This window comes from Thunnus thynnus, chromosome 22 (genome assembly GCF_963924715.1).
Source record: "Thunnus thynnus chromosome 22, fThuThy2.1, whole genome shotgun sequence".
In the NCBI taxonomy this organism is placed as follows: Eukaryota; Metazoa; Chordata; class Actinopteri; order Scombriformes; family Scombridae; genus Thunnus; species Thunnus thynnus.
Genome location: NC_089538.1, coordinates 7,488,861 through 7,516,072, shown reverse-complemented (window position 1 = coordinate 7,516,072; position 27,212 = coordinate 7,488,861). Strand labels below are relative to the sequence as shown.

The 27,212-nt window shown below is 38.9% G+C and overlaps 1 protein-coding gene across 8 annotated transcripts in view; it reads right to left on the bottom strand.

Moving 5' to 3' along the window:
• The window catches only part of LOC137174059 (dynein axonemal heavy chain 2-like), a 92,093-nt gene that overhangs the window by 27,770 nt on the left and 37,111 nt on the right, over nt 1-27,212 (bottom strand). For 5 of the 8 annotated variants that reach the window (XR_010925265.1, XR_010925267.1, XR_010925268.1 and 2 more), the window contains exons 4-7: nt 14,151-14,252; nt 10,963-11,039; nt 8,340-8,480; nt 2,439-3,818 (exon numbers count right to left, since the gene is read on the bottom strand). The gene's annotated coding sequence lies outside the window, so the exon portion shown is untranslated. Of the gene's footprint in view, nt 1-2,438; nt 3,819-8,339; nt 8,481-10,962; nt 11,040-14,150; nt 14,326-19,183; nt 19,422-25,807; nt 25,885-27,212 lie in introns of those variants that run through there. The other 3 variants (XR_010925271.1, XR_010925270.1, XR_010925266.1) reach the window with 3 other exon arrangements.

Genomic DNA, 27,212 nt, shown 5'->3' with positions numbered 1-27,212 from the left:
TAAATCAATATAAACTTTATAGCAACATAAATTTTGGTTTAAAAGGTTTAAGTATGGTATATAAAAAAACTGAGAGTGAGAAAATATAAAACCTTGGATAAAGGTTTGCCCCATATATCTTTCAATTATCACAGAATGACATCCTCTGAGGTCCATAAGGAGCAGTTATTTGAAATAAAATATTGTGTTCCATGTAATTTCATGTAGCTTCAACCTACTCTTTAGGTAGTGGGTACAATCTCAAACTTTCATCTCCTTTGTGTTCAAAAGTAGTTACTTTACAGAAATCCACCTTTGTGTTACCTTTTCCCTAACAATGAAACAAAACAAATACGCAAGTATGTAATAAGAATAAAGATAGAATTGCTTTTTGATGTCTGAAGGCAAGGAAGAAAAAATGTACCTTCTGTTACACAGCTGACTGAAGTGGTTGAGAGGAACTGACTGTACAAAGGCAGAGGTAATTCATCAAAAGGCTAATTAAGGTCACAAAGTCAGGAGCCAATCTTTACCCTATTTTACACTGAATAACTGAGGAAGTTATCTATTTGTGGGCTCTGGACTAGAGGGTCTGCACCAAGGTTCCTTCCAGCTCCTTATACACTACAGTTGAGCAAGGCAAGTTTCAAACTGCTCTATTGGAGCTTGTCACTGCTGCTGAATGTGAACAAGACTTTGAATGAGTTGCTGAGTACTGCTATAAAACAGGAGTGTGCTCAGTCAACCTTTCCTCGATAAATAAAGGTTGAAGGAAAACAGTAAGCTTGATTATCTCAAAGGAGATTAATAAATAAGAATTACCTCTGCCTTCACATTCAAAATGTCACTTTGATGATATTGGAGTTTTGAAAGAAGAAGCAGTTAGAAGGGAGCTACTTTTAGCTGGGCACCAAATACAAGATGACAGCGTATAACTGTGACAAATGGCGTCTGTGTAAAGTGTTCCATTTAGTGGAGATCAGCAACATAAGGGCTGCAGTCTGAGACAATTAATATTTAATGCTCAGACAGTCATAGCAACATAATTCACTGCAATTATGTGCAAAACGAACTTCTCTTACACAATCTGAGACACAACAATCTCTATTTGGTGATTTTTGAGACAATTCCACTTTTAAGAGAAAGACTACGGTTCAATATGTAGTAGAGAAGCAACGGCAGCATGAAGAATGTGTGCGCGTGTTTGAGGGGAGACTTGATCTGTAGCAGCAGACTGACGGAAGCTATACAAGCCCATGGTTTGATCTAATCTTGTTTCATTTCCGTCTTTGGTTCCAGTTTTCCTTTTTTTAATTTCAAAGGTTAAGGTTATTTCCTCAGTAGAAACCATCAGTTATAGTCATACTTATATGGCTGAGCAATTATTCGAAAAGTAAGAGAAAACGTCGACTATCTCACTGAACAAATTTGAATCATATTGATATGTTTGATAACTTCATTTGTTCAGAGCCTACAGACTGCCTTTATAAACCTAACCCTTAAAAGTACAACAACAAATCTAAGCCTACAGCTAGGTACACAAACAATCACAGGTTTATTTTTTATTAACGCGAGTCAACATTGATCCAGCTGCAGTTTTAAGCGTTGGAGAAACGCAGCTGGGAATGGGAGCAGATGAGAACAAGCTGGTACGGAGAAGATGTTTGTTGGGTTTTAGGGAGACATGATACTGGATAAAATGAAGCTAAATGGAAATAAAATGAGAAAATAGGAGTAGTAGGGTAGTGCAGCTTCTTTCAGAGCGTTGAGTGCGGGGTGTGTAAGGTGAGGGTGTGGGAGAGACAGAGGTACGGAGATGCTGTGCTCAGGTCAGGAAGGTGTGCTGCTGGACATCAGAGCAGAGTCAGGTTAGCAGAAGTAAATTTAGCAGTGAATGTTCAGTATGAGCTCAACAGGATGTCAGAAAATAAATGCCACAACTCTTCAACAATCAAGCCAAGTTCTCTAAATTTGTTTACCGGCAGCCGAGTATATTGACGGAGTTAACCCTGAAGTTAGCTGCAATGTAGCCCTAGACATGTAAAGCAGTCTCCCCTGTGTTTCCTGACCACAGTCAGGAAGATGGGCAGGTTGTTTAAGATGCAGCGGTCTGTTACACAAGCATTTGTTGAAATAATGTCACTCTCGACTCTGAAAGATCTGACTGATGGGATACTGAGATAACAGAAGTTAGAAGAAGTCGTTTTTGTCTTTTAATTTCCTGTTTCAGCAAACAAATAAATATTACTCATAATCCATGATTGTCCATCTATGAATAAGAGCACCACTGTGTGACAGAGAATCTTAAGCACAGGTGTATTAAATAAGATATGATGTTTCATTAATTGTTACTGAGTTAAATTTAACAATTAATCACGGTATTGACTTCGGGTGATATCGCCCAGTCTTAGTCATACTCTTTCTCAAACATCACTGTTGTAGCAGGAGTGTGATCTCACCTTCTCTGAAATCCTGCTTGCAGTAGTGCTTTGTGATTTTCACCTGGAATACCTGGTACCCAGATAGAGGTGACTATCTTAGACAGGCTCTATCTACCTGAATGAGGACAAAACATATACAAACACACACATATACACACGGATACAATATGAATGCCACTGAAAACATGGAAAGAAAATTTAAAATGTACACACAAATGCTTGTACACTCACTTACACTCACACTCAATAAGATTTTCCACATTTTTGAGGATGGAGTCTCAGCAAGTGGGCTGCCTTTCATGCTGTGATTGGAGACTGAATACTTAAAGGGCACAAAATACTACTGGAACTTATGCTTGGACAACAGTTTAAACAGAATGGGTACTATACATACATGTGAAGAGTTGTAATGATTAAATTATGATATAATTAATGAATTAAATAATGCTGCTGACATGGCCACAAAAAACAAATGTCACTCAAAATGACTGTTTTGGATTTCACTGTCTGGGATCTCCTTTTGCCTGTATTCAAATAAGTGACCTGCAAAAGACAACTTGCCCAACTGACAAAGGGTTCGTACTAGTTATAACCACTTTCTGCTTGATTGCAATCATATTTTATTATTGCGAAGTTCTTTCATTTGCAGCAGTGGAGCTTTTGATTAGTCACCAACCTTCTATTCATACCAAAAAATCACTCCAGATTCCCTATTCTGTAGGGTTTTTTGGAGCTAAATGTCATGAACTGGGTCTTCAATGCAGATGAAAATCCCTACACTATTTACAACACACACAATACCCACAGCCAAATACAAACTAAATGCACTAAAACACAAACATACACATACAGAAAAGTTATCAGTGGAGTGGCGATGCATGTTGTTTTCTATAGTAATGTAGTGCTATTGATTTGCAGTAGCATGTGGTAAAGTGGCACATTGACAGCAGAATGTAGAGAGCAGAGCCTGGTGCTGAGAGGCCTTCTCTCTTTCAACTACAGGGTGGCTTTTAGCAGCACATCATGCTGTGTTTTTCAAAGGAGTTTCAAACTGGGCCTGAATCATATAACTGGCAAACAGTGAACACAGCAAACACATCTGAGTACAGCAGATGAGGATGTCTTATATTGATTGTGTACTGGATTGACTGGACAGAATGTGACGCTGTGGATTAATGCATCAGGGAAATTTGCTGCACTGTTTGCTGGAAGAGGAGACAACACAGTTGCCACCTTTGGTGTATGTATTTGAGTGTGTGCATGTGTGTGTTGTGTTCCCAGACGCAGTGATCAATGGCCAGGCGTCAGGCTGTAGTCCTCCAGTGGGCCTCCATGAACTTAAGACGCTTCATGTCCAGAAGGTCCTCATACACATGAGGTTCACTCAGGAAATCTGACCTGACACACACACACACACACAAAAATAAACACATCAATATCTCCCTCTGTACGATGGATCGACTCTTCAACCGACTATTAAACCACAGTCCATCCTCTAATCAATCATCTTATCTGTGAGGCCAGCTTTACACCCAGACATCAGCCTGTGCTTTGTAATAAATGTACCGACTATTGGAGGTTGTTTGTTTCAGCAGATGTTACAGTGAGTGACTTCAAAGACTGAGTCGCATTTCTAAGCAAGCAAAGCTGAGAAACTGGCATCTAAATCTACACCTACTACAGTAGGAGAAAATTCTAAAATATGTAGGTGATACCAAAGCATAGGGTCCCAACCTGTCACCTGGGTAACCAGAGTGTGTTGGATTGTAAGTGATAGAGAAAATATCAAGTGAAAAGAAAGAACTTTAATAGTCTCCGCTTTATCAAGGAAATTCACAGATATTTGGAGAACATTTGTAAATTTGCTTTTTTGTCATTGTTGATCTTCTGACATCAAGGTAAAATGAGGTTTGTATTCTTGAGCAATTGCTTGTTGGCTTATAGTTGGCTTAATTTAAGGGTGTGTTTCATTAGTGGGAACAGCTGCGAAGATTTTGTCAGTGTATTTAATGCTTGGCTAACTAATAAATCAGTGCTAATGTTGAAATATTTACATTTGGTTTACTACAGTAGTTATCTAATCATGATTGACAGGCCAATATTATGGAGGACCACAAGTGTCATAGAAAAAGTAATAAAGCATTATTTAATGAATAACTAATTGTACAAGAAAAACAGGAATTGATAAATTGGTTTACAAATCAAGTCATTAATCCATAAATAAATAGACTAAATTACAAAGTAATTAATTATTTGATATTTTAATGGATAATAAAAAGAAGAATTATGAAAAGATTTTACAAATGAAATAATTATCCATCAATAAATTGTTCAAATAAAAAAGGGAAACAGAAACAACTGAGTAAAATGATTTAAAATAGTCAATAAGTACATCATTTAAAAATACATTAATGGATTCCTAAATAAAAAATGGAATTTCAAAATCAATTTGAAAATGTTAAGAGAAATAAGTAACTGGATTCACAAATTGAATTAAGAATACAGCTTTTAATCAGGCATTTAAAGGGGCAATTTACTTTCACATTTGCATTTCCATTTCCTCACTGCTCTTTTCCTATTAGCTATTCAATTTGCTGAGTCGGTTAGCTTCTCCTTTTACCCTCTCCATTTACCCTTTCTGTGACTCTCTTTTATGTGAGAGTTATGATGCCAGTATTTGACATCATGTTAGCGTTTGTTCTGTAAGTTACTGAGACAAACGAGCAGATTCAGGAGAGCCAGCGTTAGCTAGCTAATGTCTCCACTCCTTTGTTTCAGATTACGAGTTCAAGAATAGCGATAATCATCAATAAGACGTATATTATTTACATACATACAACAGGTAGCCCACATTTGTTAGAATAAAACTTAAGTATCACTACAAACAATCAAACCATGGACATAACGGACAACCTGCACTGACAAGACTCAACAGAGCTTTTACTATGAAAGCCAGGAGCCATTCACAAGAGGGGGGGCTTCCAGGGGAGAATGATTTGCATTGTTTTAGCAGCGCAGGGACCAAAGTGTCACGGAAAGGAGAAGCTAAATGACTCAGCAAATCCAATAGCTAATGGGAAAAGGAAAAGCAGCGGGGAAATGGAAATGCAAATGGGAAAGGAAATTGTCCTTTTAAATGCCTGATTAAAAGCTGTACTCTTAATTCAGTTTGCGAGTTCAGTTATTTATTTCTCTTTTTAAAACTGCATTTTCAAATTGATTTTAAAATACCATTATTTATCTAGGAATTCATTAATGTATTTTTTAATTATGTATTTATTGACTATTTTAAAGTTGTTTTTGTAAATCCCTTTTTAATTTGAACAATTTATTAATAGATAATTATTTTATTTGCAAATTCATTTTATTGCCTGTATTTATTTAATTATATTAAATATCTAATATTTATTTTAAATTTATTATATATCAGGATGAACCCCTCAAAGTATACCATCTTGCTTTCATGGGGGTACCCTTAAACTCTTCTCTCCGCTCTTAGTCTTTCACACCAAACCTGGAAAACTTTACAGCCAATTCTATTTGTTATACTGTACCTTCCTCCTGGTCCACACTCTGAATTTTTATCTGAATTCTCAGAGTTTTTATCAAACTTAGTCCTTAGTACAGATAAAGTAATTATAATAGGCGACTTTAGTATTCATGTGAATGCTGATAATGATAGCCTTAGCACTGCATTTATCTCATAATTACACTCAATTGGCTTCTCTCAGAGTGTAAATAAACTCACTCTTAACCACACCCTTGACCTTGTTCTGACATATGGCATTGAAATTGAACATTTAATAGTTTTTCCACAAGATCCTATTTTATCAGACCACTACTTAATAACTTTTGAATTCCTATTACTGGACTAAACACCATTAGATAAAATGTCTTCACTAGATGTCTATCTGATGGTGCTGTAACTGAATTTAAGGAGGCGACTCCATCAGCATTGAATTCAATGTCATGTGTCAATACAACAGAGGACTCTTTTGTTAACTGTAGTCCCTCCCAAATTGATCATCTTGTTGATAGTGCTGCAGGCTCATTGCAACTAATACTCGACTCCATTGCTCCTTTAAAAAAGAAGATAATAAAACAAAAGAGGTTAGCTCCATGGCATAACTCCCAAACCCGTAAATTAAAGCAAATATTGTGAAAAGTTGAAAAGATATGGTATTCCACCAAACTGGAAGAATCCTGCTTAGTCAAGACATATAAGAAGGCCCTCTGTGATGCCAGAGCTGCCTATTACTCATCATTAATGGAGGAGAATAACAGCCCTAGGTTCTTTCAGCAATTTGGCCAGGCTGACAGAGAGTCATAACTCTATTGATCCATGTATTCCTATAACTCTTAGTAGTAATGAGCTTCTTTAATTATAGAATTCTAACTATTGGAGACAAAATACATCACCTCCTGCCCTCAACAGTCACCGATTTATCCCTAAACACAGGAACCTTAGAAACAGCTGTAAAACCTGATCTATACTGAACTGGGCACTTCATTAGGTACACCTGTGCAATCTAATGCAATCCAATACAACAGCTCTGCCATAAATTCTACATTTAGGAAGCTTATATATTTTCAGTTTTTGTTGACATTGCCAGAAAGGTGATAATGCTGCTCCATGTTAGGAAAATATTAGGAACACCATTCAATATAATGCACCCCAGTACCACCAACCTTTAAAGTATCTGTAATTAAACCTCTTCTTAAAAAGCCTACTCTTGATTCATGCGTTTCAGCCAACTATAAACCTATATCTAACCTTCCCTTTCTCTCTAAGATCCTTGAGAAAGCAGTCGCCAATCAGTTGTGTGACTTTCCACAAAACAAGAGTTTATCTGAGGATTTTCAGTCAGGATTTAGAGTGCATCATAGCACAGAGACAGCATTGGTGAAAGTTACAAATGACCTCCTAATTGCATCTGACAAAGGACTTCTCTCTGTACTTGTCTTGTTAGATCTTAGTACTGCATTTGACACCGTTGACCATCGCATCCAATTACAGAGACTGGAAAATTTAATTGGAATTAAAGGAACTGCATTAAGCTGGTTTAAGTCCTATTTGTCAGATCGATTTCAGTTTGTACATTTTAACAATGAAACTTCCATGCACGCAAACATTAGACACGGAATGCCACAAGGTTCTGTGTTTGGACCAGAACTATTCACCTTATTCCTCCCTTTAGATAATATAATAAAGAAACACTCCATGAAATTTCATAGTTATGCAGATGATACCCAATTATATTTATCAATGAAGCCAGATGAAACCAATCAGTTAACTAAACTCCAAGTATGCCTTAAGGACATAAAAACCTGGATGACCTGCAATTTTCTGCTACTAAATTCAGACAAAACTGAAGTTATTGTGCTTGGCCCTAAACACCTTAGAAACATATTATCTTTGATCAGGATATGTCTTTTAACTCCCACATAAAACAAATTTCAAGGACTGCCTTTTTTCACCTACATAACATTGCAAAAATCAGGCACATCCTGTAACAAAAAGATGTAGAAAAACTAGTCCACGCATGTGCTACTTCTAGGCTGAATTATTGCAATTCCTTATTATGAGGCTGCCCCAACAAGTCTCTAAAGATTCTCCAGCTGGTCCAGAATGGAGCTGCACGTGTAAAAAAACTAGAGAAAGAGATCATATTTCTCTTATTTTAGCTTCTCTATACTGGCTCCCTGTAAAATCCAGAATAGAATTTAAAATCCGTCTCCTCACCTACAAAGCCCATAATGGTCAGTCACCATCATACCTTACAGAGCTCATAATACCCTATTACCCCACTTGAACACACAGCTCCCAGAATGCAGGCTCCAGGATCCTCTCCTGTGGAACCATCTTCCTAATCCTCTTCATCTGTACGCATCCATGTACCATTAATGCATGTCACTAACCTGGCTTCTTCCCCGGAGTTTTTGTGCTTTGCAGGTTTCTATGGATCATGGTCGTGGACTGCTTGGTTATGGATCGCGGGCTTCCGTGTATTGTGGTTGTGGACCCCGTGCTGCCGTGGTCCTGCTTGATGCCCACGCTTCCTATTATTATTATTATTACATATTTATATCATTATTATTGTTGTTATAGTTATTATTGTTGTTGCTGTGCTTCTCTCTGTCTCTCTCTCCTCTTTCCCCCTCCCATTTTCTCTCTCAACACAACTGGTCAAGGCAGATGGCCGCCCACCTACAGCCTGCTTCTGATCGAGGTTTCTTCCCATTAAAGGGGAGTTTTTCCTTGCCACTGTTGTCAAGTGCTTGCTCATGGGGGAATGTTGGGTCTCTGTAAATTAAAGAGTACGGTCTAGACCAGCTCTATGTGAAAAGTGCCCTGAGATAACTTCTGTTGTGATTTGGTGCTATATAAATAAAACTGACTTGACTTGACTACCCAGGGCAATTCTGCACAGTACTGGTTGCACTTGGCAGCAAGAGGAAACTAAATTATTTCACTACTTAAAACCCTGAAGTCATGTAACAAGACATCAGAGAACTGCACACAGCTCACTAATGTTCACCAACTGTGATCACTCATTGCTGTACAAGAATCACTTTTGGATTTCAAATTAGTAGTTAAATTTGTACACCTGTGAAAAATCTTTTCCACCTACACAGAGAAACAAACCTGACAGCAGAATTTTATTTGAGCAAACAGGGAAAATACAGAGAAAGGAATGTTCTTCTGTGTTTTACCCCTGTTTCTGATTTAGGCTGATAAAGTGAATTTATTTTTATATAAAGATCTTGCCTAGTGCAGCTTTAAGTTTATTTGCACAACATTAGCACTTAATTGGAAAGATAAAAAACTATAATTATAATGGCAGCGGATGCAATCAATAATATGCTGCCGAGACAAAATACCTAAGAGGCTTATATCAACTTCTCACCTCAAGACAAACAGCAAAAATGAAAAGCTATATCCCTCCTATCACAGACAACCAAAACCCAAATAGCAATCAATTATTTTTAAATTCTCTCTCTCTCTCTCCATCCAAGATTTATAGTAAAGGGTCTACTGCATGCAAAGACACCTGTATGGCCTTTTAACAGTTTTGGTTTTTTGGTTTTATAACATGCCAGCATGTAAATGCCTTAATAAATCAGACTGTTTGATGGTTAGAGTTCTTAATAAGCCAGAATAACACTTGAGGAGGGATAATATTCATATTTCCGCTTTAAAAACAATGTTACATTTACAAAGAATAATAATCCTCTTTCTAGTTGATAACAAGAAGTTATTCTCAGGCACATTATTTTCTCTGCAAGAATAACATTCAATACTGTATTCTACTGTGATGCAACAAAAATATTATAATGCAACAGTTAGTTAAAGGATAGGTTCACAATTTTTCAAGTGTATCTTAAAACAACAGTCAGCTGCCCAAATGAACAATGAGAAGAGGCTGAAAGAGGTTTTTCATTCCTCTTGTTCATACTGGCAATTAAAAGATACCCTTCAAATGTGCTTTCAATGTAAGTGACGGGGGCCAAAATCCACTGTGTGTCCACACAGTCATTTTGTGCAAAAATGCATTTAAAAGTTGATCTGAAGCTTATACGGGGCTTCAACAGCCTGAGTTAGTCATACCAAGTGGATATCTACCACATTTACAGTCTTTTTAGCATCACATTCCCTCTTTGCGTTTCCTTGGAGGCTTGTGGATTTAGGCCTCCATCACTTACATTTTGAGTACATTATGAAGAGATATCTTCATGGAGGAATGATTATGGCAAGAAAAACCTATTTTAATGTTCATATGGGCACCTGATTATTGTTTTAAGACAGACTTAAAAAATGTATACTCATCCTTTGATAAGTTGTGTTTAGTACTTAGAAAAGGAGTACACATCTCCCCAGCCATCAGATCTAACTAGAGGGGGAGCGTGAGCTAAAGATGGGTGAACATCTACTGAATATGATAGTATAATCAGTTTATTTGTGCTATATGGACTTCTACACACAAACAAAGCATCTTTGTATTCCATATGTCTGTTTCCTTTGCAGTTTGACAAAAAGCATCCCAAAACCTCATTTGTAGGCCTTGAAATGAAAAGCCGATGAGCCATTTTCTGCCTCTTTATTACCATTGATCTGGCCATGACAATTTAAACTATAATTATGTGCAAAACATAATAACCAACAGATTTTCCATAAAAATGTCAACCCAATGCTGATGTATTCTTTACACATTGGTCAATAATGCCATTATACGTGGAAACCCCCCACTGACTATCATGCTCATATCTAAATTTAACTGTACGTTATTGTAGTGGTAGAAAATATGTGTAATCTATGCTTATATACAGGATAACACCTTGGAGACTACACACAAAGATAAATGGGACTGCAGAGCTGACCAAGTATTGATACTCAAATATCCTGCTGATAATATCACAAATCTGAAGAGACAAGCAAGTGGAAGGAGCATTGAGACAACTTGATTGAGAGAGTGATTGAAAAAAAAACAACAACAGACAAAACAAAAAGGAAAAAATAGAGAATGAGAGAGAAGCTTTTTACCTGAGGCACTCATGGATCCAGGCTGGTGATGATGTCTTTGATATGATAGGGAAGTCTGGATGAACTCTCAGCAGACCCTGAAACACCCAGACAGAAATGGAGGTTTTTGACTCTGCAAGCATGTTTGTTATATATAACTAAATGAAGATGGAAATCTCTCACTGAAATTGTTTAACTGTATATCCCATCCAGCATGTGGAGGAAGAAGTACTTGAATACATGGGCTGAAACTAGTGGCATAAGTACAGTATTTACTGTACAGTAGCATGTAGGTAGTACCGGACTACAGCACACATTTGAGTGTAAATTCAAACCTGTACTTGATATTGATGGCCACTGGGCACACTGGATCCAAACTAACAGTAGGAGAGACATTTAGTAACATAATTATTCCTCTTTGGTGCAGACCTACAGTAGCCTGTAATGCTTCTGGTCTTATGGAGTCTCATGAAGAGGCTGTCCCTAGAACTGCAGACTCCAATAAAAGGACAAGGGTACTTTTCCTCTCAACTTGTTATCTAATTTATCTATTTATCTATTTAAGCTCAGTTTTGGAGTCTCCAAAATTCCCACTGATGCCACAAAAAAAGGAATCATTCACTACTTTGCAACATCAAGTTGAAGAAATGTAAATGTAATTAAGTAAAAATCATGATAATTTACCATAAAAATGACAGTATCTTACAGTAAGAGTCTATAGTATGTGTTATAAGATAATTATGCAAAACAAAACAACATGACAACACCATCAAACAATTTTGAAGGGCTAGAAACAGAGATACAGTGTTTCTCAACACTTTTAGTTCAATGAGGCAAAGTAGCAAATGCTTCCTCGTTCTGCAGTAGCAGCATATAGTTTGAAAAGTTCAAACCTAAAAAAAATGTGAGCTAAATTTGGTTGGTAAATTGGACACAGGTAGGAACAGAAGAAGAAAAAAGAAATAACAACCTTAATAACATTCTGTACTTTATGTGAACACTAAAATGTCAGACACAGATTCAACCAAAGCAACACCAGTATAATCATAGGCTGGGTCATATACTGGATTCAAAAATAATTTTGAAAAATGCTGTGATTACTGACATGCTGAAATTTGCTGGCAATTTGTGCCGAAGTTCAGGGTTGCAAAAAACCCCAATTTTGTTTAGACAAAATGACTTTGAGATTGGATTGAGCTCAAATTTTCAAGCCCACATTAAGATCACTGTTACCAGGTGTATATCCATGAACACATTTTCTTGAACACATTTTTAGGTAATGTACAGTATACATTTGCTATGTGTGTAATTGTGTTCATCTAACTCATCATCATGTGTTATTGCACGACACACTGTATGAGTGTGAAGAGGCAGTGTATCTTGGATGAAGTAGGAGGAAAACAGTTCAAAGGTGACCTGAGTCTCTCCAATTTGCTTCACCTTCTCTTTAAACCCTTGTAGCTTCTGTTTGATCACGGTACTGTAGATCAGCCTGATTTGGGACTCCTGCATGTGGGTCCGCTCAGATTTGTACATATTGTGAACGACATACAGGATAGCAATATCAATAAGATATATAAATGTCAATGTTTTCCTGCTCAAGAGAAAGAAAAAACAGAAATGCGCAATGAAGGTCATGCAGGGATGAAAAGTGAAGTAACAAAGCCATTTCATGTTGTCCACTTCACATTTTCAAAAGGCAAGGCAATTCTATAATTATTTCCTGAATGCAATATGACTGAAAAGCAAATGTATCTTGTTCCTTTGTGGGAGGAGAATAAGCAGGCAGGAGAGAGGAAGAGTGGAGAGACGGAGAAGCACGTAAGCAAATAAGGGTCTGAAAACCGGGAGCGAGAAAGGAGAGAGCTGGGGACAAGTGGCGGAGGTAAGATGGACCAGGAAAGGTTGAAAGGAGTACAACAACAGAGATGAAAGACTGCCAGAAAATTGAAAAAGACTGAAAAGAGACAAGAGGTACTCTGGAGAGGTAGTGAGCAATGAGAGGAAAAAGCAAGGAAAGTACAAAAATGCCAAATAAACTAAAAAAAGAGAGAAAGAAACAAAGAGAGATTGAGGAAAGCAGAAAAATGAGACCGGGGAAACATTTGCAGACAGCCTTTCAGTCAATCATAATCTCCTGGGTGTTGGATATGAGAGAGGGAGTGCAATTTTGCAGTGGTTATCATTATCATCACGGCTATAATCATAATCAGGGTAATTCCAGTGTGGCGAGATGGAAAGGGGGATAGCAAAAGGGTGATGGAGGAGGATAAAATGTCAGATAGGAGGAACAAGGACATTACCGGGAGTAACCATGGTGAAATACAGAGAGACAGTGATACAGTGACAGCAAAAAAAAGGACAGTGGGTGCAGAAATAGAGAGATTGCTAAAATGAGTAGAGCCTCTTTTAATTAAATCAGACAGTTACAATTACCAGGTTTACAAAGCCCGTGTAATGTGTGTTGTACTTGTAACAATAATAATAGTTGTCAGGATGCAATAGAGCAATGACAATGTGCTGAATGAATAACATAATACAAACTTTTGCTAGGCTACATTATCTCACACACGACAGACAAAGAGGTCTCTCACCTTGACAAAGAGGTGTGAAACCCTTTCAATTCAATCTCCCTGTTGAAACTACGCAATTATTACCCACCTATTACTAGCAGTAGTAGCAACGGCCGCAGAAACAGTAGTAGTAGCAGCAGTAGTAATATTAATAATCATCATCATCTTGATTAGAGCTCCAAGCTCCTTTCATTTCTGATATTAAAAACAATTTGTTAGTTTTGTCAAATAAAATCTATGGCCTTTTGAGCACCAGTTCTAATATATAACATTCACTCACTAACAGATTCAACAAATTGAATAAACATGAAACTGAGAAATAGGACATACAAAAAAAGGAAAGTGAACATTTAAGTGAGTAGGAGAAGACTGAGTCATAGTAGCACTGACAGGAGGAGAGGAGGACTACATTTGGTGAGTTGGCATCAACTCTGTAAGTGACCGGGAATGTGAGTCCTCCCTCCACCAGGGGACCCTATGGACGCCTGCAAGAACATGCCCTAACAGTTCAGATACACACACACACATTTGTGCAGCTCTCTTTGTTAGGACGTTGCATTGACTTCTATTGATTATGAACAGCCTAATCCTAACCTTAACCTAACCTCAACCTTAAATCTGCAGTGTGGAACTCACAGTTAATCCAGAGGCGCAGCAGCTCCAGTGGTGGCGGAGGGCCAAAGAGGTCATGGGCGGACATGTTGAGGTCATCCAGGAAGCAAAGCAGGGGCTTCCCACCTGCTGGCATAAACATGCAATTGGTTCTGTTTATGTGGCTCTCTACGATGGCCTGGATGCTATTAGTCGAGGTCTGGACAGTTGTGAATACAGACGAGATGGAGAGAAACAAAGAGAAAGAGATAGTCATACATGAAGTGTGTTTTATTGTGTAACCAATCTGGTGCAATCTGTTGTACCATCTATTAAAACTTGGCCTATAGTAACTACTTATTAATATTAGATACATGCATCACTAAATGATAAATTATACCACAGAAGCTAGTCCTTCCATAGAGCTTAGTTGTTACTATTTACACCTATATACTACTGGAAGGAACTGCTGCAATGAATGACGAAACAGTGAATATGATCTTATTATGAAACTCACTGAACAGAAGAGGTGAAATGGATGACATATGCACTGGAAAAAAGGTGTTATTTCCTTGTAACTAAACTACATGGTTATTTCTTAGCCTTACATTATGTTATGTATGTACTGTATATAAAATAATATTGTCTGCTGTTTGCTGTTGAGGCTGTTATTTATGGAACTGTTCTGATGCTGCAGTGATTTTTGTGTTAATGCTGTTGATTGGAAATAGCTACAATGATTCTTAGTAACCAATTTGCACTTTAAGGGCTTTACCGACTACTGGGGCACCTGATTTCTTAAATAGCTACTTTGAAACTAACTGATAGTTACTAAGATCTTTATGAGAACCTCACACTGACATGTTAATGTGTCTTGCATCCTTGACATCTCAGGAAGCCAGCTGTTAGCGATGAACGAATTTTGAGTTGAACTTAGTAATTTGGCCACTTACATCATGACACTTCAGTCTCAAGTTCATGGAGCATGGGTGTTACTCATTACCACAGAGAGAGAGACTCATCAGACACCATAAAAATGATGATATCTACACCGTACATGTCAGTGTTTCAGATTGCCCAGTCAGGGCAATGTTTAGTTATTTAATTAATGAGAAATCTTCGGGTGTACAAGAAGGACTGATTATGATAATTGCATTTATGATAATTTACCACAACAATTCAATTTCAATTGAAACTAACAGAATTCAAACACATATTAAAGAAAGGATAAAAGAAACAGCATCAAGTTTGTGACAAATGGGACATCAAAACCAGCGTTTGGTAACACTAAAATGTCACTGATGAAAGCAATTCACTAGATCATAATAATTGTTATTGTTAATAACTGAAACCAGAGCTAAAACAATTACATGACTAATTTCTATAACATACGATACCTCCAAAACTCTTTTTTTTAGTCAGAGACAAATAAGGAGGCTTTGGAGTCAAGTATTTCAATAGGTGTGGGAGAAAGACTGAGAGGAGGAGATGGATTGATATAAACAAAATGATTCAAGCCAGGTGAAATGCATCAAATTGGAGAAGATAAGGGGAGAATAAGAGAAATTGAGCTATTAAAAGAGGTGCATGACTCCTAGGAAAAAAAACGGAAGGAAGAAGGAGAGTGAACCACTCACAGAGGCTAGAGAGAAGAAGATGAATAGACGTGCAGATGAACAGAAAGAAGGAGAGAGGATGAGGGATAGAAAGTTGGAAAAGGCAGAAAGAGAGAGAGAAAGCAGGTGTAAGATTCATGGAGAGCACTTATCCCGAAATATATATGAAACTGTGGCAGGAAATGAGACAGATGCAGAAGAGAGAGGAGGGAAAAATGGCGGGGAGAGAGCTGCCAGGTTAGAATGACTTTTGCACAGAGTAGTTGCCTGGGAAAGTTTGGTGGTAATGGTGATGGATGTGGAGGAGGAGGCTGTGGGAAGCCGGGCTGTGAGGATTGTGGTGACGAATGGTGATGATGGTGATGGTGGTAAAGGTGGGGGGTGGGGGGAGGGGGGTGATGAGTGCCTCCATCATCCCTGGCTCTCTAATAGCCCTTCATCAGAACTGCCCAGCACTGACGTGGCTCAGCCTAATTGCAGCGCCTTTGAGCAACGCGTCACTTTTACTCTAATTGTAGTGAAGCCGAGATGGAGGCTATTCAGAGCTGCCATGTGGTCGGATGAACGCAGATGCACTCACACGCACATAGAAACGTACACAAGCACATACACACCCAACACCTGTACTCATTCACCTCATGCTGTGAGTGAAGGCGGCTTGTCCAAGATTATATTTAGCTGACAAGTGAGATGTGTGCGTAAGCCTGTACATGTGGGACATATCTATGTGCATGTGTGCATGTAGTCTATAGTCATGTGTCCATGACTCTGTGTTGCCTATTGGACATATTGAATACATACATCCATGTACTGGTACTACAGCAAAGACCAGGACATACTCAAGGGTAATACAATGCAAGCCTCAAAGAGCTAATCTAAGATCTGACACTGTTCCACTTACAAAAACATATCTAAATATACGTGGGAACAATCCACATTTTTCCGGTGGAAGACCAAGGCCTCAGATTAGGAAGTGTTGACTCTCATCCCCACCGCATCCCGCTCGGCTGCACACCAAGCCAACAGAACCCTATCATCTGCAAAAAGCAGAGAAGCAATCCCAAGGTCCCAAGACTGGACACTCTCCTCCACCCGGCTGTGCCCTGAGATCCTGTCCATGAAAATCACAAACAGAAGCGGTGACAAGAGACAGCCCAGGTGGAGTCCAGCACCCACTTAGAATGTGTTTGATTTCCAAGAATATGGACACAGCTCACGTTCCAGTTACATAAAGACCGAATGGCTTGTAACAACAGCCCCAGTACCCCATACTCCTGTAGCACCCCTATAACCCGAGGGACACTGTTGCAAGCCTTTTCCAAGTCCAAAAAACTCATGTAAACTCGGGAGGTCTGGGTTTGGAGTGAGTTGCTGCTCCAGGTGAAGACGTTTAAGTATTTCCTTGTTAACTAGTGAAGGTAAAATAAAAAATAAAAAACTCAAACTTTACCAGTTAGTCACCATTCCAACCCCTAACTATGGTCACAAGCAATGGGTAGCGACCAAAAGAATGAGATCGCACATGGAAGCAGCCGAAATTAGTTCTTTCCGTAGGGTGTCTGAGCTCAGCCTTAGAGATTTGGTGAGGAGTTCAGACATCTAGAGGGAACTCGGAGTAGAGCCACTGCTCCTTCATGTAGATAGGAGCCAGCTGAGGTGGTTTGGGCATGGAAATACACTTGGATGAACCTTCACTGACTACAAGAATGCATCTCCGAAACCAAACCTTAACCATCACCACTAATTTAAACCTTCATTGAGTCTAATCCTAACGCTTAACCCTAAACCTGAATGTTAATGCTTAAGTAGAGCCTTGATGAATTGAGGTTAAGTCCTTCCTCTGCATAGTTGCCCACATTCTAAAAATGCAAACTGGTTTTTGCAAGGATAGGGGAACAAGAACACAGATCTGGCATGCATAGACACCAATCTGCAATGCATGAAAAACTGGATTTTCAGCCCTGTGAACGCCTGCAAACCTCACTAAATCCTGGCAGTTAACGGCGGTGTAATCCGCGTTCTCCTGTGCCATTAATTGTTGAGAACGAACCCCAGGGCATGGGGGTGGTGGGTGGGGGCATATTGGCGGCGGTGTGAATGACTCTTATTAGCATCTAAATAGCAATGAAACCTGAGCCTTAACCAGAAAGTTGTGTCCACTGTAAGAACCATAATCTCCTACAATGAAGCACTGAAAGAAAGGGCAGAGGGACAGATAAAGATGTGCTATAGATATTAGTGATGTTATATCAAATACACATGTTCCATTTCAATTTGGAAACTCAGTGTGGTTCGACTGCAGAAACTGTTGCTTGTTGGTTTTTGAAAGTGACATTTTGTATACTGCAAAACTGTCTCTGATAAGCAGTCAGTAAAGCAACTGAACTGACAGACAGGAAAAATGGATGAAAGGATGAGCGGAAAGCTATATGAGATGAGACAGGAGGGATGAGAGGGTTGGGATGAAAGCATGACAGGAGAGAGAAAGACAGAAGAGATAAGGGATGAAGGGTAAGAATAGAGAGAGACAGATGAAAGGATGAAGGGGTAAGAGGGATGACAGGATGAAGCAGGAGAGGTAAGGTGGAATGAGAAAAAGGGAAAGATAACGGGAGAACAGACGGAGGGTGAGGAGAGAGAAAGGAAGGGAGAGAAGAATGATGTGGGGATAAGAGAAAAACGGGTAAACTGGGGTGAAGAGGGTAGAAAGACAAGCGCAAAGTTTGTATAGTTTCTTTTATTCTAAAAGAAACTTCACAAACCTGACAGACGGAAACAAGACAGGGACAAGATAGTCAAATCAATTTGACATCATTGCTGAACTTGAATAATACTTTAGTTTATTTTAAAGCCATTGGATAATGAGGACATTAAAACTGCTTTTCTTTGTGTCTAATATATTTGAAACAAGACTTTAATTGAAAAAAAAAGCCTTTTTCTTCACTGAAGATGGCTTATCCAAGTTTTTTTAAAACACAGCACAGTAATAGTAAAAAGTAATAGTAAAAACCGTACCTGGGAAATAATTAAGGTTAAAGGTTTTTGTAAAGGTATAATGAAAAACGTGTTTTTTCAGAACTTAAATGTTCAATCTATGACAATCTCTGTTGAGTTTTTCAGACTTTTCACTCACATATGCCTGTGGAGGTGCAGTGTCTGAGCCCAGCAGCACTTAAAGTAAACAAGTGTAGGTGTAAACACTAATCTTATTGTCCTCATGCAGTATAGCAAACTGAACAAGAGGTCAGTGTTATAGAATAAATGGTACTAAAACAGCATGGAAGAGTACACAAATATACACATGCATGGAAGAAGTGATTCTGTATATGGAGGTGAGGATGGTGACTGTGGGCGAGTGAACCTAGCAGTAGGTAGCTGGCAGGTTGTATATAGTGTCAGGCACACAAATATACATATACACACCACCTAAGGTCAAGTACAGAGGGCCAGACGGTTACTCACTTGGCAGCATAACACCAGCCCTTTGGCAGCTTATCTTCAAATGAAGACCAGGTTTTGTTCTTGGTGTCCACACAATGCTGGTAACATAGTGTCCTGAAAGAGTTCAGTGCATTAAAAATTCAGACAATGTTGGTGCCTGCCAAGTGAGGCTGAGATTTGGCTCTTTAGTAACATATAGGGCCCTATTTTAAATGCGCAAGTGCAGCAACAAGTGCAAAGTGCTAGGTCTTGGACGCACGGACTGTGTGGGCATCTCCATGCACACCTGCTATTTTGGTTCATGTGTGCAACAGTGCAAATTACAACAGGGCTGGGTGAAGGCGACTATAGATCAGCAGGTGTGCTGATTATTAAATACTCTCTCAGCCAGTCGCATCACAGGTCTCATTGCTTTGAAACGGCCAATCACAGTCAAGCATGATAACAGCTCAGCAAACAAATGTCTGGACACTTCAGAGCACCACGACATGAAGACACATCACCACAAATGTGCAAGACAGGTGGAGTTCTTTCATTAGTTAGTTAGTTACTATAAAAACCATAAGGTATCTCTCCAAATGTTCACATAGTTTAGTAATTAATTTTACACAACAGTGTTTTCACAGCAATGTATTTCAAGAATAAAACATGAGAAAAGAGAAAAGACCAAAAAAAAGTTGGAAAAGAGGTTATGATGAGACCTGGTAAGCTGAAGTCTCCCATATAAAAAGGCAAAATATCGAGTTATAACCGACCAGTCTGATGTGGGTGAGGTGTGTGTGGTTATTCTGTAACAAAGAGAACGACTGTGCATAACTGCACTGGATTTATCAACATATCAGTCCTGCTGCTTTCTATGCTGCAGGGATTTAATGAACTGAAGAAGAAGCTTTTCATACTGTATAAAGCAGCTGTGGACAACAGATACTGTAAGAATCACCCACATTTGACTGCCCACATGCTGACTGATTTACTGACTTTCCTGCTTTAACCACATTAAATGTTATTTTCTGTGCCGATTTTGGTTGGAGAGTGTTTAATTGAAATAACCTATTTATATTTCAAGCATTAATCCATTATTGCAGCACCTTTGAGAGGAGATGAGATGGATTATTCTCCATCTCATGTCATGGTTTTCATGCTGTGTGTGTATTAATGTTAGCACTTGTTCAACATAGGAGGACTCGGTGGTCTGCAATTCTTAGCAGCCATGGAACTCAGTTCTTATGCTAAGCATGAAAAATAATTGAGCAGATGGATAAATACTACATGTGGCATTGGCAAACTATAGTACTGCAACCAATTGTTAGAAAGGAACTCATTTTTCATGATTAAGCTGCGTATGATAGTGGCTGTCACCTGTGGCACACTGGAGGTCCTTTGTAGGCTCTTGTTTGAGCCTTGTGACTCTGTAGATCTCAACTTCATGTTATGTGTTGTACAACACAGTACAGTCTTTCTTTGCAATTACCTGTGTTTTTATTGTTTTCATGTAAATCACTTTCTAACTTCACTAAGAAAAATGCAATAAAAAATTATTATCATAATTATATTGTTATTATACAGCATAAATACTACATGTGAGGTATGTTACTGAAGAGAAAATAAGGAAATTAAGCACTGCCTGCAGTACTGCCACAATGTGAATAACATTGTGAGAGTCATGCAAATAGAACACTTTATGTAGAGACAGAGGTGGAAACCTGGGACGTTTAACAAGAATTTTAACATGCCTTTGTTGTACAGCCAAAGTATGCAGACTTGTACTAACCCACTGATGGAATCAAAGACACAGACACACACACACACAACACATGGAAACAAAAAAACATGAAAATGAAGGGAAAACTGTCTTCTCACACACTTTGGTTAACTTAACCAAATAAACAAGTTCTAACTTTCCTTCAAGTTTTCAATTTAACAAAGCAGACGGAGACATGAGAGTGACAATAATAGCACAAAAGCCAGATTAAAAACATTTGATCTTCATGGTATTTCCACTTCACAGACATAACAAGGGAAAGCTATTCAGCATGATGCAAATGATAAAGTAATGGGGTAGAGAGGAACAGAGTCTCAGCATTTTCAGTTATAAAAAGATGTCTAGCACAAGTGAAATGTCACCACAGTAAATTCCAGTGAAATATGCAGATATGTGTCACATTTGTCCCACAATACAACTGTTGAAAATAAACAATGTTCTTCAGATCTTTACTTCTGATACGTGAACCCCGGATGCACTCAGGGAGAACTGGGGATCAAAATATATTGTAAGTTTGGTTCATTAGTTTATCAGGGACTACGTGGAGCATTTAAATGCACCAGATTATAGCTACAAAGCTACAATTTCACTCGCAGTACCAGAGGAGACATGAGGTGACAAATCAAGACTAAACATCATCAACAGAGAATAATGTTATTATCCTGACCATTTAATATGTAGAGCATAACTATCGCATAATGTCAAGAGTGCAAGACTAATGGCGGTGATGCTAATATTAATAAAGCATCGTAGTCTAATATTACTTCTACACAAAACATGAGAGCAGCTGCTTAACTACATAGCCAGAAAGCTGAGATCACTTTCAAAAAGGGACTGCAAACTTATCAATGTCATGTGTGGTCCACAAAGAATGGATTCATGTTTTAAACAATGAATGCTCGTTCACATGGAGAAATTGTTATTGTATTGAGAAATTAGTGTGTTTAAGCTAGTCGGTTTGTAAGGTGAGCTAAGTTTGATTTAATACTCCCTTCATCATTTAATCATGTAAAACACACAAACGGGGTGGTGATTTGTTCGCTGTCAGTTTGTTCCATTTCTAATATGAGCCAGACTGTCAGCTGAATGGATCAAGCCGCTTGGATGTTCCGGCTCCTTTTCCACTTTAAGCTATTAATCCTGGCCTGTCTTTGGGCTTTTGCCTCGTGTGATTTACGAGACAGAAACCAAAACAGCCACAGTTTGTTTCCTTTGGAGAAGTTTTAGTTGAAGCCCAGAACAAACAAACTTTTAGCCATTGTGTACTGACAAACTGTTTCCCATTTGGAAAATCTTCTGTAATGCTTGACGAACACGTTTCTACATTGAATATATATAGGTATATAGGTATAATATATAGTTATAGAGATGATCTCTCCATTGATGAGCACCTTGTTGTCATCAGTGATAAGAGTTCATACATGATATCCACAGTTCAGTCAAACACAGGCTACGTCATTTAGTTTGTCATCTAAAGGATAATGAGAAGACGCACTGTATGTGACAGAAGAAGTGAGACGTTCACACCTCAACACAATGTGCTAGCCATTATAAAAGACGGTATGACCATCTCACATCATTGTCCCACCAAAACACAACCTCTAAATTGAGCTAAAACATTGATCTTCATTGACCTTCCATTGACCTTAGATATTACCTTTTCTCTTATAACTCATAATTCAATGTTGACAAGAATATTTTACAATATGTGCACTATACTCTGACCAACATCCTCCCAAATGTAACATATGACACAACATTTCCATATTATCGTGCCACCCAAAACTGGACCATGCTCTACAATTTTGTCCATGATCACTTCACGCCTATTTGTTAGTTGTCTCACACCAGCACTTCCTGATTGTTTCATTGCAAACCAAGGAGTATAACAAGTCACAGTAACTTCAAATGTGAATGACACCAACCAACAACAGGGAGAGTCGGAAAGACAGGCACAGGGGAGGAAATGCAAACACACGTTTGAGACTTTTGGCAAATAAAGGTAGGAGGGAAAGACAAACAAGTGGAGCTGAACGGAGGAGCAGTCAAGCGCTCAAGCAGGCACATGCAATAACACACACTCACACACACACACACATAAATACACACTCATGCACGTACTTATGCACCTGCACGCATGCTCACATAAGGATAGATGCAACAACAAAGCAGATGGCACACTAAGGAGACCAAAGTACTCTACAAATCTTAATGGAATAAGAATTGAATAAAGAGAGGAAAAAAGAAGGTCTTGAAGAAAAAAGGGAGCCAAATGAAAGGCGTGCCCATGAATGCGTGCGTACACATACACGCAGAAGTGCCAGCAGGTGATAGCATGATTGATTTATAGATAGATTGGTGGTTGTGTCTCAGCTGTTAGAGCCATCTCATCTCAGTGCATGGACTGCAATGCACAAACACAGCTGGGAGCAGGCGAAGGGGAACAGGTGATCAGAGTGAGAACAGTGCAGAGATAAATATCGCGTTACTGTGATAAGAGGTGGAAGCCATGAAAGGCAATGAATTTGAAGGAAGAGAAACCGGCAGAGCAATTAGAGGTGGGGAAATGGGACAGGGGGAAGGAGGGAGGAAATAAGGGGTGTTAAGGGGATGAATACGATGAATGGATGCAGTGAAAATGGATGGCTCTGTGTGTGTGTGTATGTGTGCACAAAAGCCACAGAGTGTGTTTTCATTCACTCTAGTGCAGTAGTTATTATCTGACTTTTAGTGCTCTCGTTATGTGTTTGCGCATGTAAACATCATAATACCAAAAGGCTGCCAGAAGGCCCTCGGTGTACCGGGCACGGCATACATGACTGCGCTACATGGATTAATTCATGAAAATATTGCCCCATGCGTAATAAAGATAGCACATGCAGTATCTGTCTGCTCCCTCCAGCAGTAGAGCTAGCAGTGACACAGACCACAGCGCATAGGAAATTAGTCATTCCAAATTAGGGAAAACATAAGACTGTAAAAAAAAAAAAAAAAAAAAAACTGCAGTAGCTCTCTCTCACATTCACATACACACTGGTCGTCTTGCTTTCTGTCAGACAGTCAGAAAGCCTGATGAGTATGGCAGCAGGTGTGCAGGGGTCAGATGGGATCTGTGAACCCCTTTTTTTCAAGAGGTGAATCGAGGTCACTGACTGAGTTGGTGTCACTGAAGCTAGCACACTAATTAGTATTTGTTGCATTGTGTGTAGTGTGCCTTATTGACTACAATCTGAAGACATTCGCATTATGTTCGCATTAACATGTTACAAGAGTTGGACACAACATAATTATTTAAGCCCATTTTATCATATTGGCTGATATTTTTTTCTTCAAAATATACATAAAACATTTTAAATAAGGATTCTTTGAGTTTAATGGTGACACTGCTTATAAATGACCTCAAACACAATACAAACTCTTAGTATTTATTTTCTCCATGTTTTGGATCAGCTAATTTATTGGTCTATCTCCAATTTAAATTCATACTTGTACAAAATAATGAAACTCACCATAATATTACCACAAAATACAGCCTCAAAAACTAGCGGAGTTGATTCACCTCACCTGCATGTGGTGTAGAACTCGAGTACTTAAACATTTTCATCAAACAAACATTCACATCGATGAGAATGACATTCAGCATTAATGTACATCCCTAATGGATTGCATAATATTATAAAAATGTATCTGCTATGTTACATTGTCAGCCTATTTTCAGTTACTTTTTAACAACTAGTCAAAGTACTGCAGTATATTTAACCAGCATTCATTGTATTATAAGCTCACACTATTATTAAGTATAATTGTGTAATTAGAGGAAAATGTAGGCATGGCTACACACAGGAAGAAATGTCTGACACTTTTACCACTGCACAGAGAACTAACACAGTGACAAATGATACTGTTTGTAGCTGTTCTGTGATGTAGTATAAATGTTGAACTACTGTGTAGAAGATGCAGAACTTGGGTGCAAGTTTGGCTCACGTTCATATTCATAGCCGGACAAAACCTGACTGTCCAACATATGTTTACACATACATTGTCTATGTGTGTGGTCATAGATCATGGTGAGTGTGGACAGTAGTCAACAGCAGCAAAATGGGAACAAACACAGTGAGAACACATACATCAGAAAGCACCACCAACAGCAGCCAGGTACAAAATGCAGGCTACAAACACCAATCTGATGGCAGCTCAAAGACTCTACTACAAACTGAAACAGGAGGGAACAGAGAGATTAGAGCCGCTGTCCCAAAGGTGAACTACACAGGATGAATGCTTGATGAAAAAAAAAAAAAAAAAAAAGACAAAAACAAACAAAAAAGAAACCGCACATGAAACAAGAGCACATAAACAAACACTGCTTTCCTCAGTTGGTTTGGTGTGCATTTATGAGGGTGTCTGCATCTGTACATGGTGGGATGAGTGTGTGAGTGAAGCGTTGGCCATAGTAAAATATGTGTTTGTGAGTGGTGTCCCAGCAGGACAGTGATGTGTGCCAGCGCTGTGCTGGTTGAGGAGCCTGGGCAAAGGCCTTCAGGGGGAAAATCTGGCTGGGAGGGATGTTTGATTTAAATGAAAGAAGAGAGAGGAGAAGGAGAGAGAGCAATGTTCAGGTACGTAAAGAAGAATGTTTGGGGGACAGAGAATGTGAGAGGAGGAGAAAAGAAGGGGAGAATAAGTGCAAGACCGATAGGAAATGCAGAAGAGGAAGAGAGATGTGAGGGATTTGGCGTTTCTCTGTGGGTTCTGGTATCTCCGGTGAGCAGCACTGGGCCTCGGCAGACCACAGACACAGCGAGAGGGGTGGATGGGAAAGAAAACATAGGAGGTAGTGGATGAAAAATTTTTTTGAGCTGGCTAGCTGGCTGTCAGACACCTACCTCTGACTCACCAACCTCCTGCTAACTCTCCCCGTCTCTGTCCAGTAGGGAGGAATGAGTTTGGGCAGGAAGAGAGGCTGTTAAGAAAGAGAGGACTCAGGAGAAAGCAACGGGGTTTCCAGGTAATGATGTGTGAGGGCTAAACAGAGACACGGTTTTAGAAAGAAAGAGAGCGGCAGGGGGCAGATAGCTCTGATGGGCAACAGGACACAGCTGTATGAGAGATGCCTCCCCTCCATACTCTCCACTTGATTGTCTGATGGTGACTGTGTACGTGTGTGCGTGTGTGTGCGTCTAAAGTACTGCAGATACTTCACTTCCAATTTCAGTCGACATGCCACTTCTATCTCAATCTATCTCTCAGTCTGGCTCTTTCCACCTTTCCCTAAATCTCTCAATCTTTTCAGAAGAGCTCTGGGGTCTTCTCTCTCCCTCTCTCAAATGTCATTGTATGTTCCCGACAGCATTACTGGTTCACAAGCCAGTGTGGACACATCTCTGTTTGAACTTTCAGACACACTGGAGCTCTGACCTCTTTCCTTTCTGCAACACTGTTTTTTATATAGTGTTCCTCGAGAGACAGAAAGAGCAGTGTGTCCCCTCCCTATCCCAGCACTGCAGTGTGTATCCTCTGCTCAAGCGTTGGGGGGTGGCAAACAATATTTAGATACATATAGAGCAGTGTCAGCATTTTTTGTTTTTATCTGGAAATTAGTTTTCCGCTGGAACAGGGGAGCACTAGACAAAACCCAAGTGAGAACTAACTTGGTGCTATGTTTTCCAGCAGTGATTGATACGGCAATAATCTCAAAATATACAGGATATATTTAAATCAATACATCTTTGAAGTAGTATTATTTGATTGATTTAGTTGCTTGGGGGTAGTGCAACAAGCTGTAAACACAACATTGCCATATTATTACCTCATTGAAGTTGTTATGGTGAACTTGTTAGCACCTAATTAAACATCCAGCAGGTAGGAGCAACATTAGCATTCATTTGGAGACATATTTTTGGACATCGGAACCAAACAAAATCCAATATTTGCTCTCCTTTTAGCTCAGTTTTGGTTTCCACCAACTCCTGAGGATATTTAGCTGCTAAATGTTCCACTCTGTTCATCATTATAATTGCAAACTTTGTCTGTCTGCCATTTGGTGCTTGACAAGTAGCATACAGCTGGTTTATTAGGGTTTTTTTTGTGAAAACAGCTGCCTGTTGTTTCTGAGAATGATACTGATTAGAGTGAACTAAAACAGTAAAGTTGTGTGTTGTAAAACTATGACTACAACAATGATTTGGGTAATAATTCCCTGTGGGTTTGTCACATTACAGAGTTATTTAATCCATAGTATTAAAATATTATCCATTAGTGCAGCTTTAACATGAAAATAGATCTAATTTT